Raw genomic sequence first — 17,968 nt, 5'->3', positions numbered from 1 at the left:
CGGCGTTGAAGTCACCACCCAAAACCAGGAGACCAAGTGGGAGCGTGAGAAAAACCTTGGCAAGATCCTTAAAGGTGTCAGATTGGAGGCCAGGGGGAACATAAATAGAGAGAAAGGTGACGACTTTACCCCCCATCCTCCCAGAGACACCCATATATCTGCCCCGCTGATCGGACCACGCAGCCTGAACTTCTAATGGGAAGGCCTTCTTAACCAAAATGCCAACGCCCCTGGAGCCTGTCGTGAACCCAGCGTGAGCGATCAGTTTATATCCCCCTTTGTGGAGGGCCATACACCGGTTACCCACAAGATGTGTCTCCTGGCGAAGTACCACATCCGGTGAATGACGCCTGATAAGCTGACTAACCATCCCTCTCTTGATTTTGTCCCCCAAACCATTCACGTTCCAACTCAACACCCGGATCCCCGACCCATGATTAGAGCAAGACATTCACTCCAATCCATGCGCGCACATTCACATCTGCTAAAACCCAATGCATTTCAGAACGAAACTGAAACCAGAAAGAGAAAACCAACTCTCCCCCCCACAATCAGAACTCCTCCCCCCACCCTGCACCCCTGCATCAGGACAACGTCCCAACCCCAACTCGCAGTGTGCCTGTCGCCCCGCCCAACAATGGTAACTAAAAGTAGGAAGAGGAGGCGCCTGCCGCATAGCCCCAAACCCATTCCCCCATAAGAATCATGTCCAGAGAACAAACGTAGTAGTCCAAAGCAGTACTGTTATACAATAAGAAAGGGTAATATCCACCCCCGTGTCCAATAATCAAATGAATTGTTTGGTGCGAAAGTCTCTCATTCCGGGCCCTGCCGCTCATCCTCAGCCTCTTGTCGTAGGTCTTCAGCCCCATCAGCAATCACAGTGTCCAACCAGTCCGATGCCACCTCTGCATTATCAAAGAACCAGGTCTTCCCATTTGCTTCGATTCGCAGCTTAGCTGGATATAACATAGAATACTTCATTTCTTTGTCTCTCATCCTCCGCTTGACTTGGAGAAAACTCTGACACATCCTCTGCACAGCTTGCGTAAAGTCCGGAAAAAAGGACACAGTGGTATTTTCGTACCGTAGCGGGCCATCCGTCCACGAGGCTTGGAGTATGACATCCCGGCCCCGATAGTTTAGGACCCTCGCAATCATGGGCCCAGCTGGTCCCCCCATTTTCGGCGGCCCGCCCGGGACCCTATGCGCCCTCTCCACCGTGAAAAACTTGCTGAGTCCCTTAGGCTTCAAGTGGTTAAGAATCAAGTCTTCCACAAATAGATCAGGCGCACGATCTTCTGCCTTTTCCTGTACACCTAGGATGCGAACGTTGTTGCGCCGATTACTGCCCTCGTAGTCATCAAGCAGCCGTCGGGTCTCCTCTCATGCCGCTTGCAAGGCCCGGACCTCTCTCTGTACTTCAGCGACATCCTCTACCAGACTAGTTGTTCTAATGTCTAGGGACTTCACTTTTTCACTAGTCTTGGCATGGTCAGTGCGCAAAAGGTTAACATCAATCTTAACCGAGTCCAATTTTGTATCAAGCGCATCCATCCTAGTCCCCAGTGAAGCCTCAATCCTAGTGACGACATCCATTATGTCTTTCAGAGAAGGCTCGGAGCCGCCACTTGGGGAGGGAGGTCCGGTCGCGGGGTGCTGCCTCTGGTCACTCGAAGATGCCTTGGGCAACGTATACCTGTCCAGTGTATTGGACTGAACAGCCCTCTGTGCTCTCCCACCTTTAGAGGGAGGTTTCTCGACCTCAGATCTCACCGCCATGGAGGGTGATCAGGGAAGCCTCAAGCAGCCGGGTGATGTCGCACAAATTCACACCACCAACAACACTTCCCACCTCCTCCTTACTCCGAGATCAAAGCCAAAAGCAGTCAATTAGTAGAGAGAGGGCCCCCTCAAAACGCCTAGTCGTTAGGGATAGGTCCTGGTAGCAGTTCCAGGAGGAGGCGCCACTTCCGGTCGACATAGCAGTTGTTGTCGCATTAGTGTCCGGCCACGACTGTCACCACAATCCGCGGCTCAGGCGACGGGAAGGCCCAAAACATCAGACGACGATCCGGGAGGGTAGAATTGCACCTTTCGAGCCACAATTTCACCAGGGCGCAGCGATACTATTCTCCCATCGAATGCGGTCCTCAGGTCACAGGATAATTGACAGGATAGACAATCCGAGGAACGGGTCTTACGGAGCTACACGATCACGCGGCCATCTTGGTCCAGTGCGAGGCTCCTCTTATGTTATTAATGTATGCATGAGGCCTCGTCCAGTAGTGGGCATGTTGGGCTTGGGCACAAAGATAATATAGATGGAGGTCTGGAGCCTCAAAACCACCCAGGTGATATGGTTGGGTGAGCATTTTCCAGCTTACCCTGGCTTGTTTTCCCGCCCACGTCATTTTCTGAAGTATAGAACGTAATTTATCAAAAAACGCGGTTGTTAACCAAATGGGGACGTTCCAGAACAGATAAAGGAATCTAGGTCATATAATCATTTTCTGAAGAGCTATTCTGTCCGCTAGTGATAGAGGTAGTTTTATCCATCTATCCACCTGCTCTTCCAACCTAGTCATTGCCTTTCCATAGTTTTCCCTGACAACAACCTCTGGGTTTCTGTGGATCCATATCCCTAAATACTTGGCCGGGTCGGTACTCCATTTTAGGGGGTAGTCTAGGTGGGGCTCTTTTATAACTGTGGTTAGTGGGATCACCATCGACTTGTCCCAGTTGATGCTGAGGCCGGCATATCGTTCATAATGGACATACTCCCTAATGAGTGGGTTCAGGTTCGTGTCAGGGTGTGTGGTATATAGGACCATGTCGTCCGCGTACAATGAAATACTAATCGGTCGGAGGTGGAACTGTAGGGCCTTGTTATAGTGTTTTTGCCGGATCTTGCAAGCTAGTGGTTCAAGTATCAGAGCAAAGAGCATTGGTGATAAAGGTCATCCCTGGCGTGTGCGACTCGTGATTAATATAGGGTCAGAGGTCAGTCCGTTTATGCGTATTCGAGCCTTGGGCGCCGTGTATAGTAAAGCAATCCACTTCAGAAAGGGTTCGGGGAACCCCATTTTATGTAAGGTCACAAACATGAAGCTCCACTCCACAGAGTCAAACGCCTTAGCGGCGTCTAGCAAGGCCGCCGCCGCCAGCATCTCCGGGTCCAATTAGTGATAGAGGGAGAATATCGTGCGCAGGTTTTGGGCAGTGGATCGCGTCAGTATAAAACCTGCTTGATCAGGCAATACTAAATTACAGAGGAGGGGTTGTATCCTATTTGCTAATATTTTCGCCAGAATCTTGGCGTCCATGTTTATTAGAGATAAGGACTCGCAGTATTTTGGGTCTTTGCCCGGTTTTGGGAGCGCCACCAGTAATGCTTCGGTGAGAGTGGCCGGCAGAGCGCCCTCATCATAAGCGTCTTCAAGCATTTCAGCAAAATGAGGCACCAATATATCCCAATATTCCCTGTAGAACTCACCGGGGAGTCCGTCGAGGCCGGGGGCCTTATAGTTCGGTAGGGAGTTAGAAGCATCTACGATTTCGTCTTTAGAGACTGGGAGACAGAAATATTGTCTATGAGTATCAGACAACCATGCTAACCCTATATGGTCTAGGTACTGCCATATGTCCGGAGTAGGGGGAGTGTCCCGGGCCGGATATAGTTCAGTGTAATATTCGGTAAAGCAGGTTAGTATACCCGGGGTATCATACACTGATTGTCGGTCAGTTCGGTAATATACGTCGCGGACTGTGCGGGCCTAAGTTTGGATGAGAGCGCCCTACCTGGCCTACCCCCCTCGCCATCATTTCGCGCCACATATCTACGTGAAAGATACTTCATTTCATCAGTGGCAAATTCGTCGTATTTATCAATGTGTTGCCGTATCTCAGCAAGGAGGGAATCAGATGGGGCCTCCTCATATCTGCGTTCTAATGCCTTAATGTTTATTTCAATTGTCTCCAATTGTCGCTGTATGGCCCGCAATATGCTCGCATGAGTACTGATACAATAGCCACGTATAGTGACATTAAACGCCTCCCAGATAGTTCTTGTGCTCTGAACAGACCCAGTATTACTGTCAAAGAAATTCAGTATGTCTTGCCGCAAGCCTTCTCTAAACACCTGGTCTTGTAGTGCTGTATGTCTCAGTCTCCATGTAAATTGCTCTGGCATGTGTGTCAGGATCTCTAGTTTGAGTAAGACCGGTGCGTGGTCAGATAGTGTCTTAGGCATATGTGATACCTCTGTGGCCCAGGTGCTAACGTCCTGTGTCACCAACCAGTAGTTGAGTCTGGACCATGTGAGATGCGTGGATGAAAAACATGTGCCTTCTAACTTATCTGGGTTTCTCTGCCTCCATATGTCCCCCATATTCCAGTAAGTCATCCCTTCCCGCAGGACCTTGGCGGATCGCTTACCATATCTATCCAGTCCAGTTGACCTGTCTAATGTGGGATCTAAACAAGTGTTGAAGTCACCACCCCAGATGACAGCGCTTGGTTGCAATTCCTTCAGTGTCACCCAGAGTTGTGTATAGAAAGAGGGTTCGTCCGTGTTCGGGCCGTATACGTTCACAATAGTCAAGACGGTTCCCCTCATAGTCACCTTGTAGTATCACATATCTCCCCATATCATCCCTAATCGATTTCATGTGGGTGAAGGGTACAGCGCTCCTCACCCATATGAGGACACCTCTGGCATATGATGAATAAGAGGATGCCAGCCGGAATGAAGCCCACCGGGCCCCTATGTGCTGTTCCCGGGTGTCAGTGAGGTGTTTCTCCTGAAGGCAGGCCACATCAATGCTATGCTTGTCTAAATACGCCATTACCTTGCGTATTTTCTGTGGGTTATGTAGACCCCGCACATTCCACGAGATGAGATTCAGTGTTCTATAATCTTTAAAGGGACCTCCCATCATGTGCACCAGTGGCTAGCACCATCCCCTTGCATGTGTGCGTGCAAAGCAAGACAGTCTCCAGTGTAGTAGTAGTCAGTGAGTCAGCCAGAATTTTCCATTTACCCCCAACCCCCCCACCCACTCCACCACCCTGAACCTAGTGGAGACATCCCCTGCAACAATGTGTTCGGGCAGTGTACGTTCACAATAGTCAAGACGGTTCCCCTCATAGTCACCTTGTAGTATCACATATCTCCCCTGATCGTCCCTAATCGATTTCATGTGGGTGAAGGGTACAGCGCGCCTCACCCATATGAGGTCGCCTCTGGCATATGATGAATAAGAGTATGCCAGCCGGAATGAAGCCCACCAGGCCCCTATGTGCTGTTCCCGGGTGTCAGTGAGGTGTGTCTCCTGAAGGCAGGCCACATCAATGCTATGCTTGTCTAAATACGCCATTACCTTGCGTATTTTCTGTGGGTTATGTAGACCCCGCACATTCCACGAGATGAGATTCAGTGTTCTATAATCTTTAAAGGGACCTCCCATCATGTGCACCAGTGGCTAGCACCATCCCCTTGCATGTGTGCGTGCAAAGCAAGAATGTCTCCAGTGTAGTAGTAGTCAGTGCATCAGCCAGAATTTTCCATTAACCCCAACCCCCCCCACCCACTCCACCACCCTGAACCTAGTGGAGACATCCCCTGCAACAATAACCATTATACCCCGCTCCCAACTGGGTGAGATGAACAAAGAAAAAACAAATTACAATAAACTGTGCGGCTCTCGCGTGGGGGTCAGAGCCGCCTACCCTTTACTTGTAACCTAGGTTACATGAGTCCGAGTCCATTGCGGCATGTTATCCACACTTTCACACCCATAGCCGTCTGTACCTTAAGCTAGGCAATATGAGGAGAAAAACATAGCACATTATTACATGAATTGATGGTAGCTCTAGCACATTAGCAACGTCCACTTATCTGGGTACGCCGTCTGTGGTAGCCTTATTCGTAAATCACCAGTGTTCGGTCACCACTTGTCGTCAATGACATGTCCATGACCCGCAATCTCCCCGGGTGTGCAGTCAGTCCGAGATCCAGGCTATACCACATCAGACATTGCAGGATTGTCCCCTTGTTTACTTCGTGGTGATTTCCTCCTTCCTTTCGAGTGCACCTTCTGTTTCAAAACTTTCTGCGCCTCCGCTGTGTCATTGAAAATCCTAGTTTTCCCATCAGTAGTAACCTTGAGGCGTGCCGGGTATAGCATCGCATAGGGTATCTTAAGCTCTTGCAGTTTCTGCTTTGTGTCCATGAACTTTTTCCACGCTTCTTGCACCGCCAAGGTGAAATCCGGATATAGAGAGATAGACATCCCTTCGTGGGTTAGTGTGCCCAGTTCTCTTGCCTTTCTTAGCACCGCGTCCCGGTCTCTGTAGTTTAGCAGCTTGGCTATGATGGGCCTCGGTCTGGATCCAGCAGGTGGCTTCGGTGCCAGTGTCCTGTGACCTCTCTCGACAATGAATACTTCCCAGAAGGGAGATCAGTAACTTTTCGACATAGTGCTCCATGGGTCCCGTGTTTGTGGTTTCAGAAACCCCCAAAAGGCGTATGTTACGTCTCCGAGAGCGGGCCTCCAAATCCTCCGTCTTTGACGCCATGGCCGCCATCAATTTCTCCATCTTCGAGTGTTTCGCATCCATTTGTACCTGGGAGTCTTCGGCCTCCGATATCCGTCGTTCCGCCATGTCCAAGCACTCCGTATGCCTGTTCATTCTTTCCGACATTCGGTTGACCCTGTAGGTCAGGGAGTCGATTTTGCCATCAATGTTCGTGAGCGAGGTTTGTATGGTGTGGAACATGGATTGTATGGCGTCGTTTGAGATTGCGTTTGATGAGGTACGTCCGCAGCTCAGCCAGCGCCTCACGACTCCTCACAGGTGGGCCGGGGGACGCCGGGCAGCGCGGCCGCCGTACGTGACCTGCATGACGGGACCTTTCCGCACCAGAGGCCGAGGCCGCAGCCCAGCAGAAGGATCACCACACCTCACCCCTGTCGGTCGGCAACAGCAGCCGCGGTGACACGACGGATCTCCGCCTCGGGTCTCTGCATGCACCGGAGGGCTCGAGCAGTTCCCGGTGACCGGTAGGGTGGGTGTAGAGTGGTGGAATTAGGATGGTGATGAAGGATTGATTGGACTCGGGCGAGGAGCTCGCTCAAGCAGTGGCCATCTTGCTTCGCAGCTGGCTCCGCCCCCAATCTTCCTTTACCTAGCGCTATGCCTCCTCTGCTATGTTTGAAGCCTGGCATGGCAGCACTTTACATTCAGACTGCGCCGCTGTGACACCTGCTTTCTATCCCGCTGTTTCTCAGGAGTCCACGAAAAAATGCAAAGGACAAACCGGAATCGTTTCTTTGAATAGCACTGCATATAACCTGCATAGGTCTTCTGGTCCCACCAGTGACCTCGTGTTGTGCCGCCATAGTAATTTGTGGCTCTAGACAAAGATCTTCCATGAAGCCAAGTTAACAATAACAAAATTAACAATTTCAGTATCTAGGGAACTGTCTATGTCATTAAGGACAGTCGTCCAATACGCTTTGACTTCTGTGCAGTTCCATAGAAGGTGCGTCAAAGTGCCTACTTCACCACACCTTCTCCAAAAGGACGGGCTAAGAACACAGCTCAGCGGCCTACATCCACTGGCCGGTAGAGCAAATTCCAGAAGCAATAGACACAGCGTTCGGGCCTACACCCCGGGGGGCGACCCCACGAGAGAAAATGTTGTACTGCGATAAGCAGCCAGTGCAGGTACAAAGCTACTGCTATTTGAGAACAAGAAAAAGAACAAAAAAAGACAAAGGAAACCCCCTTTCCCCCTTTCCCCCACCCCCAAACCTCCCATCCGCCACCCACCTCCCACCTTCGCATCAGTCTCACCTTCCTTCTCAAACTCTCTACCTCCCCTAGGCCCCCCCTCAGCGCCGCTCAGACCACCTTAGCAGGTCCCCAAGGCTCCAGAGGAATAAGTTGAAGAATCTGTAAGTACTTCGGGCAAGTGACCTCCCTCAAGTCCCTAGATAGAAGATGCAGGAATGGGCCCCATAGTTCCGCGTATTCCGCCCCCCCTTTCCATCCATACTCAGCAATAGCCGCTCCATTGCTAAAAGATGCCATAGTCTTCTAATCCAGTCCCTTGGGTCAGGTGAGTCTGGGGAACCCCACTACCCCAGAATGACTAGGCGCGTTGCCAGCAAGGCTAGGGCGATTTGACTACCCCTCAGCGAGCGCAAAGGAAATGATTTGATATGTGGAAGCCCTAGGGAATGTGATCTGAAAGGCACCGTCCAAGTCATCAAGGATCACCTTCCAATACCGCTCTAGCTTCGGACAGTGCCACAGAAGGTGCGTCAAGGTGCCTGGGGAACCACACCCCAGTGGAGGGCTCAATGGGAGCATTTGAAAAAGGTACAGGATACGAGGGAGCACCGTCATTTTGACTGCCGCCAGCCTACCGCACCAAGCCAAATTAAGACGGGACCAATCTGACAGTGATTTGGCCGTCTGGTCCACCAACAGCTTGTAATGAAGAGAAGCCGTTTTTGCTATAGACGGGGTGAGACGGATTCCCAGGTATGGAATATCGGAATGTATCCACTGATAGGCAAAGTCCTGCTGCAGATCTTGCACCTCAGCAGCAGGAACTGATACATTAAGTATCTGCGATTTGGAGAAATTAACTTTAAACCCCACCACTTTGCCAAATTCGAGAAGTTCTGCAGACAGATGCCGCAATGAAGAGTGGGGCTGCTTGAGCGAGAGGATCACATCTCCAGCATATAAGCTAATTTTATGTGTGTCTGCGCCAAACCGGATCCCCGATATACCCCCATTGGACCGAACCCGCTGGGCAAAAGGCTCCATATAGAGCACAAAGGGATTACTTTCCGTTCAGGAAGGCGTTAAAAACGCATTTGTTTCCTAAAATTGCTTGAGCAGTGAAAAGTGCAACCGCTCGAAGTTCAAAGCGCCAGGATGCCCTTTGGGTGACAGGACTGCGCTCTATAAGTACACAAAATAAATAAATAATAATAAATAAGTAACGAGGATAAGGGGCACCTCTGCCGCGTCCCTCTGGTGATAGGAAAGAGGGCAGATCTGCACCCATTCACCCACACCGCCGCTTTCGGAGCTGCATACAGGTCTTCAATACCGCAAACAGATATTTCCAGTCTACGCGGTCGAAGGCCTTCTCTGCGTCTATGGATAAGAAAAAGGCCTGCGTGCGAGAGCGGTGAACCAGATCCGTGAGGTGCAGAAGTCTTTTAGTGTTATCCCCCCCTTGCCGCATTGGAAGAAATCAGTCAAAGGGAAATCCCTGGGTGCACATACATCTAGAGTTAATAATATCCTTACACGCACAGTTCACGCATGCCAACTTAAACACAGGGAAAATAATAAAATCACTCTATGATAACCTAAAGTCAATTTCCACACCAAAGTATTGAACGTTCACAATCTTATTTTAATGAAAATATAAAAAGAATTATACACACAGTAGCAACTTAAAATTTCAAAGGACAATCTTTGAAAATAAGGTTAAAACAACAATAGTTCATTACATCAGTCTAGTCCTAAAATCAAGAAGGTTCATGGACACAGCAATTTTACAAACATATAATTCATTAAGAAACAGTTTAAAAGAATACAAAGCAACAATACAGACTTTTACACGAAAACAACCCCCTCTATTCGTTGTGGCCTATTGCTAAATATCCCACTTCAGATATCTGATCCAAAGGTCATTCATAGATACGGGTGTGTCAACAACAGTAGCATTGGTGTATGTCTATCAGTTGCTCACTTGACCCTATTTGGATTCAAAGTTAGAACACAAAGCGTCGACGCGTTTCGGTGCAGGTAACAAACTGATATTGTAGCACCTTCTTCAGGACTTCTGTAATTAGGGGTCACCGGCTGAATAGTATATGTAATTCGCCCTCTCTGTGGGATTGTATGGAGAAAAAGCAATATATAACTATAATTGCATGGTTCTTATGATCATAGTTTCATCCACATTCATTATTTACTTCATTCAGATGTTAACATGATCTCTGTCTGTGTACATTTATCTGTCTAGTACTTGTTGCTATCTAGCACCAAACAATTAGTTAATAGACAGAGAGTTTTCTAATACCTCCAGACCTATCTGGGTCATTTTTGGAGGCTCATGCCTTTGGTTCTAGAGAGTCATGTTGTATCTAGTTATTCCCTCCGTTTCTTATTTGGTGTGGAAATTACTAGAATTACTACTGAGGTCATACTTATTCTCACAAGCAATCATTATTTCACATTCTTACCCCAGGAGGGACGGGCGAATTGACTTGCGTGGGTGGTTCTATGATCCTTTCCGGGCTTTATAGGTTATAAATCAGGTTGATCCTGTAAGGTATGATACACCTTGTCAGGGACTATGTCCTCTTATTAGACATATCCTTTATTTAATAGATGGTACAATCATTTTACCTTTTTATGTCCGTAGGACTCAACAAGTATCCAACCTCTTCTCTGTTTTCCAAGTCTTAGGTTCACTTGTATCGGTATCTACATGGGACATTGCGTAATGTTAAAATTATCGCTCCTTTCTAATTATTCTCTCAACAGATACGACTTATCTAGTTGAATCGAGCCGGCTTCTTACCTTAGAATTTATAAAATCTTTCTTGAACGGGCATATGACGCTTTTGATTCCGTCTGGGAACTGGATATGCTCTGAAAGATTAAGTTTTAAATAGACGCATTGGTATTCGAACCTAGGTATGGTGTTCTAACCTAGGTGTGGGTGGTCTACCTTCACTCTTTCTTTGTATGAACCCAATTATTTACTTCCACTTCTCTGAGTAAAATAACACAACTTCGATGTAGGTCTGGGTGGTCTACCTACCCTCTTTCTATGTCTTAAACAAATTGTTTACATATCCTCCTCTAAGTAAAATGACACAGGGTATAGTCTGTAACTAGTGGTTCTCTTATCATTGCTTGTGGTTCTACCCTGCTATTCCCCTTGTTTTCAGTCTTAAAAGATGCATCTCTCCCCCCTCCTGAAAATTTGGGGCTATTGTAATGGCCATAGAGGTATCCTGATCTGAGGCTACAAACTTCTCTCCACTTTTTATATAAGGAGGTCTTATTAGAGCCCCAGCATCCCGCTATTCTATGCTCCCGGTAATTTACTAACTTATTTTCTAACTGCTGCCCGATTTTTAAAACTATAGTGGATAGTCTAATTAGGGAGGCTACTTCATATAACCCTCCTTACCTCGCAGACGTCCCGCATTGGAATAAAGCCTGCCTGGTCAGGGTCTATGATGCCGTCCATCAATGGGCTAAGTCGTGCCGCCAAGATACTGGCAAAGAGCTTGGCGTCAATGTTAAGGAGCGAGATCGGGCGATATGATCCACATTCCTTAGGATCCTTCCCAGGCTTGCGAATAACTGTGATGGCTGCCTCCGACATGGAAGGGGTCACCTCCCCCATCTCCAAAAAGGAATTGAAAAGGCATGTTAAAAAGGGAGCCAGCTCCACACAATAAGTTTTTATAAAAGATGGCCGAGAAGCCATCGGCCCCGGGGAATTGGCCAGTTTCAGGCACGCAATCGCGGATTTGACCTCCTCAATACGTATCATGGCATCAAGAGCATCCGCTGAAGCCCTAAGAAGAGGCGTAACGCCGCAAGATGCCAAGTAAGCTGCCACCCGCTCGGAGTCCGATGCCTCCCCCTGATATATGTTCTGATAGAACTGCAGAAAGGATTCTACAATGAGGGAATCAGTGGTATGTTCCACTGCTTGAGAGTCCCTAATGGATTGAATGGCCGACTGCTCCGCTCGCACTCTCAACCTGTGCGCCAACATCCGTCCCCCCTTGTCCCCGCTATTGTAGAATTTGTGTCGCAAGCGCAGAAGGGCGTGATCCGCTCTATCTAGGTCAAGGTGCTTTAGCAGGCGTCTCTTCGTCTCCAATTCCTTCCATACGCGTGGGGCCCCTGTCCTCTTATGTATCGCTTCCAGGTCTCCCACCTCCTTCTCTAACTCCGCACGCTTCTCCCTACAGACCCGTGCATATGTCGCAGACAGCGCAATAAACTCCCCCCGAACGGTAGGGAGACAAAATATCAAAATTTAAATATCGATATACAATAATATCGATGTTTTAATTTCGAAAGTATAGAATATCGATGTCCAAAATATCGACAGACAGAATATCGTTTTTATGGTATGTATGTTACTAATATCGAAATTTAATAATATCGAAATTATGTTTAGTGTTATGTATTTTATTATGTTGTTTATATGTTTGTTAAATATGTTATTAAATGTATGTTTGAAAATTAGTAATTTACATTTTGCGTTTTAGTATCAGAGCGGGTTGTGGGTTTATAGGGGAATAGGGTGGGAAGTAATTTAATAATAATTAATATTTTGTTAAATATTTTTAAATAATAATTAATTGGTAATTAATTAATATTAATTAGTTAATTAAATTAATTAGAGTTAATGTGCTAATATATTAATTTTGTTGTTATTGTTAATTAATAATTAATTGGTAAATAATGAATATTAATTAGTTAATTACATGAATTAGAGTTATTGTGCCAATATATTGAATTTTTTGTTATTGGTAATTAATATTTAATTGGTAATTAATTAATATTAATTAGTTAATTACAATAATTAGAGTTAATGTGCTAATATATGTAATTTTTTGTTATTGTTAATTAATAATTAATTAGTAATAAAATAATATTAATTATTTAATTAAATTAATTAGAGTGGATGTGCTAATATATTTAATTTAATGTTATTGCTAATTAATAATTAATTGGTAATTAATAATTATTACGTGATTAAATGATATAATGTATTTATGTGTAGTGGGTTGTGTGTTTATAGGGTAATAGGGTGTCATATAATTAAATGTAATTAATTAAAGAGATTGTATTTCTTTATTGGTATTTATTGTTAATTAATTGGTAATTAATATGTGTTAATTAGTTCAATTAAAATTACATCAATTTAATAATATTAATTGTTAATAATTGATTAATTGATATTTATATTAATTGTGTTTTTTTGTATGTGTACTGTGTTGTGTGTTAAAGGGGGAGTAGTGTGTGAAGTACTTTTTCCCCCCATGCTATCCAATGCTTTCCCTACTGTAGCACCCTCTGGAGTGGGAATAGTAATTTTTACGCCTACGCTATCCAACGTTTTCCCTACTAGTGCACCCTCTGGAGTGGGAATAGTAATTTTTACCCCTACGCTATCCAACGCTTTCCCTACTGTTGCACCCTCTGGAGTGGGAATAGTAATTTTCACCCATACGCTATCCAACATTTTCCCTACTGTTGCACCCTCTGGAATAGGAATAGTAATGTTTACCCCTACGCTATCCAACGCTTTCCCTACTGTTGCACCCTCTGGAATGGGAATAGTAATTTTTACCCCTACGCTATCTAACCCTTTCCCTACTGTTGCACCCTCTGGAGTGGGAATAGTAATTTAAACCCCTATGCTATCCAACGTTTTCCCTACTGTTGCACCCTCTGGAGTGGGAATAGTAATTTTTACCCCTACGCTATCCAACGCTTTCCCTACTGTTGCACCCTCTGGAGTGGGAATAGTAATTTAAAACCCTACGCTATCCAACGCTTTCCCTACAGTTGCACCCTCTGGAGTGGGAATAGTAATTTTTACCCCTACGCTATCCAACGCTTTCCCTACTGTTGCACCCTCTGGAGTGGGAATAGTAATTTAAACCCCTACGCTATCCCACGCTTTCCCTACTGTTGCACCCTCTGGAGTGGAAATAGTAATTTTTACCCCTACGCTATCCAACGTTTTCCCTACTGTTGCACCCTCTGGAGTGGGAATAGTAATTTTTACCCCTACGCTATCCGCTTTCCCTACTGTTGCACCCTCTGGAGTGGGAATAGTAATTTTAAACCCTACGCTATCCAACGCTTTCCCTACAGTTGCACCCTCTGGAGTGGGAATAGTAATTTTTACCCCTACGCTATCCAACCCTTTCCCTACTGTTGCACCCACTGGAGTGGGAATAGTAATTTTTACCGCTACGCTATCCAACGCTTTCCCTACTGTTGCACCCTCTGGAGTGGGAATAGTAATTTTAACCCCTACGCTATCTAACGCTTTCCCTACTGTTGCACCCTCTGGAGTGGGAATAGTAATTTTTACCCCTACGCTATCCAACGCTTTCCCTACTGTTGCACCCTCTTAAGTGGGAATAGTAATTTTAACCCCTACGCTATCCAACGCTTTCCCTACTGTTGCACCCTCTGAAGTGGGAATAGTAATTTAAACCCCTACGCTATCCAACGCTTTCCCTACTGTTGCACCCTCTGGAGTGGGAATAGAAATTTTAACCCCTACGCTATCCAATGCTTTCCCTACTGTTGCACCCTCTGGAGTGGGAATAGTAATTTTAACCCCTACGCTGTCCAACGCTTTCCCTACTGTTGCACCCTCTGGAGTGGGAATAGTATCTTAAACCCCTACGCTATCCAACGCTTTTCCTACTGTTGCAATATGTGGAGTAAGTATATATATTAATTTATATGTAGACTTTTTAATTTATTTTAAATGTATATGTATTAGTTATTATTGTTTAAATGTTTTAATGTTTTTATTTAATATTTGTAAATTATATGTATTTTTAAATTATTTTTACATTATTATTAATACATTTAAAAAAACAATATTTTTAATTTAGATATTTTTGTACTACGATATTTTTTTTCAGATATTTTTGTACTTACCTTTATGAAGATATAACTCCGATATTTTTGATGTCGATATTTTTGTGTCGATAGTTTTGTATGTAGATATTTTGTCTGTCGATATTATGTCAGACATTCCCCCCGACTACCAGCTTGAGGGCCTCCCATACCGACGCTAAGGACATGCCATCCTGATCATTGTTAGCGAAATACTGGGTGATAGTATCTCTGATTCGAGTGACTGCGGATTCCGAATGAAGGAGAGAATCTCGGAGACGCCAGCCAAACGACGGCGGCCATTGCCCACGACAGGTAAGCAGGACTGAAATAAGTGCATGGTCCGAGAGGGAGGGCGGGGTGATAGCTGCTGCGGACAAATGGGGCAAAAGAGAGGACGTGGCCAAGAAATGATCTAAACGCGCATACGTTTTATGGGCCGAGGAGTAATAAGTGTAATCCCCCTCAAGTGGATGTTGGGCACGCCACACATCATGCAGCCCACTTTCTAGCAACCATTGCCCCCCCCCTGCGACAGGCCCCCCGCCTGATGTGATCGCAACTCAGATCTATCCAGCCCCGAGTTCATTACTATATTCAGATCCCCCACCAGCACAAACGCGTTTGGGGAAGCTAGCACCTCAGAGAGAGCCACTTTCAGGAAGAGCTCTTGGCGTTCATTTGGCGCATACAGCCACAAACTGCCCTCTGATGTAAACCACTTGGGATAGGATCTTGCAATGCGCCCACACACTAAAGAGAATTGCTAAACCATGCTTCTTCGCTGGACCCGAGGACCATATTTGCACAGGAAACCGCCTGTCCTTCATCCTCCTAGTATCCCTAGAAAGGAGATGAGTCTCCTGCAACAGGCACACATCGCCGTCTGCCTTCTCCAACAAGGAAAGGATGGCCGCAATTTTCAGATCTCTACCTATAACCCCTAAAAGGGAGGGAAGTGCCAGCACAACATCCTAGGGCAGGAGCACTGAAGAAAGCACAGGAAGAGGTCAGCGGGCCTGGCCTACACCTACCTACCAGGAGAACTGATGCAGAGCCCCAAAAACAACCCCAGTCCCAAAATCAACCCCCAACACCCCCACAAAAATACTGACCCACATAAAATAAGAAAAATATCAAAAGTCTTCTGAGTTGACCAAAGTCCGTCTGAAGAATCAATCTGTAGAGAAAACATGGCTCCATCCTAGAACCTTACCCAACCCTGATACAGGGCACCTCCACTCAACAAGGATGAAGAGAAGAGCGAAAAGTGCAGTCTCACCCCCCACCCATGTCCGTCCTCCGGCGCCGCAGAAGAACCCAACCTGTGCCAGGCAAGCCGCCCTCAAGGGACACTCTCATTGTCAGTCACCTGCGCCACCGAGGAGATAGCTGACTCCCTCTCTAAAAGGCTCGCAGAGAGGTCAGGCTTCAACGGGGGAGGCGATCTTCCAACTCTCTGCCATTCAGTGGAGTGTCTGCGCCGCCGCAAAGGTGACCCAGCGGCCTGGGTAGCAGACCTCTCCAATCCTAGCGCCTCGTAAGCTGCCTCCAGCGAGCGGATCTGCAAAAGTTTGCCCTTGAACTTAAAGATTATGCGAGTAGGGGATGCCCTGTTCCCGCAAATAGGTTGTGATAGGCTTGAAGCTTTGGCGTTTGACAAGAGTGGAGGCCCGCCAGGTCTTGAAAGAGAGTGGGTTGATGCCCACAAAACTGCACCGGGTTGAGGTCTCGCGCTTTACGAAGAATCCGTTCCTTAATCTGAAAGTCATGCACACATACCAGGATGTCTGGCGGAGGAGCCAACACGGTGTACACGATCCAGCTGAATGTCCAGCTCATCCCCCTTATCAAGGATTTGTCGAAACAACGCCCCCACGTACTCCCGCAAACTGTCCCCTTCCCCTTTCCATGGGACCGCACAAATTCTGATATTGTTTCTCCGCAAGCGGTTTTCCAGGTCCTCGTGTGTGCCTGCAGATCCAGGTTTTGTTCCATAAGGTGGAGAACGTTCTGCTGGAGCTGGTGAACCTCATCGACAGTGCCCAGATCATGCTCCTTCAGGGTTGCCACTCGCTCCCCAATAGCGTCTACATCTTGCCGCATCTCCCGCACGTCAGAAGAGAGTTGGGAAAGGAGTTACAGAATGTCTTCCTTAATGGCTGCAAAGAGCTCCAGCATAAAGGCCTTAGTCACCGGCGCGTCAACATCCTCAGGCTGCGAGGACTGGCCATCTGACTGCGAGGCAGTCCAACTCGCCGCTTTCTGTAGCATGTCTTTCAGGGGTTTATCCCTCTTACCCCTGGTAGCCGGCATCTTGGCGCCGCAGAGGGCCCAGCGGGGCGCACACAGGCTTCAGCAACACCCACACCTCACCGGGCATCCCAGGCCCAGGCCACAGCTAGGAAACGCCGCCCCCCGACACACAGTCCAATGGTGCGCCCTCCTCCGTCCAGCAATCTCCTCGCCTCAGCAGCGCCGCTGCAGAACCGCACCAGGACGCCCCAGGACCACCAACCGTACCAGTCCGCCCCGGTACAGGGGCCAGTGCAGGCCACCTTCTGCGCACATCTCCTCTGCCCAGGTGTCAACCCCGTATCCAGAGCACTCATGGGCAACACCCCACAGCAGGCAGGCAAGCAGGTCTCAGGCCTGTCCCAGGCCCCACGTGCCCCACAGAGGTTGCAACTCATTTAGGCAGCCGCCAGGTACCCAACCTCACCTCCTCCCCATCCACGGGCCTCCTCACGGGCACCTCTGGGGCCTTCTCTTCACTCTTCCCTCTCCACTGTGCTCAAATCACCAGCAGTGCACCGTCGTAGACCCGACCTCAGTGTGCTCCCAAGCAAGTGGGGGAAGGCTACTGCAGAAAGCGCAGCCTGCCGATATACGGGCCGGTATGAAGCCCCACACCAGCCCCAAGAGAACCGTGCCCGAAGCAGGTATCCTGAGCGCACCCCCTAAACCCATGGAGCACTCCAGCAAGCGGGAGAGAAGGGGCCCACTGACGTGCCGCCTGCCGATGTACGGGCCGATACGAGATGCCGAGGGACTCCCAGATCATCGGGCCCCAGCCAGCCCCCAAAGTCCACCGCAACTCAGCCCAAAGAACAGCCGGAATTGGAGGGGCCACACACGTCAGAGTCAGGGCGCACCGCAAACACCACCCGCGTGAGCCTCACACCGTCCGCCGGCTTGCGGACCGAATTCTGGGCCTCAAGGCAGCCGCCCCTCTACTCTTCACCTCTCT

The 17,968-nt window shown here is 47.7% G+C and overlaps 1 long non-coding RNA gene across 1 annotated transcript; it reads right to left on the bottom strand.

The window, feature by feature from the left end:
• Window positions 1–9,398: 9,398 nt before the first annotated feature.
• On the bottom strand, window positions 9,399–11,155 carry LOC147707311 (uncharacterized). Its single transcript, XR_015296445.1, has 3 exons — window positions 10,622–11,155; window positions 10,447–10,524; window positions 9,399–10,362 (listed from the first exon to the last, which is right to left on the bottom strand). It is a non-coding gene; the product is annotated as an uncharacterized LOC147707311 (long non-coding RNA).
• Window positions 11,156–17,968: the final 6,813 nt, after the last annotated feature.

Source organism: Lissotriton vulgaris, chromosome 6, assembly GCF_964263255.1.
Source record: "Lissotriton vulgaris chromosome 6, aLisVul1.2, whole genome shotgun sequence".
Taxonomy (NCBI): Eukaryota; Metazoa; Chordata; class Amphibia; order Caudata; family Salamandridae; genus Lissotriton; species Lissotriton vulgaris.
The sequence above is the reverse complement of the archived record's forward strand: the minus strand, read 5'-3'. Positions and strand labels throughout refer to the sequence as shown.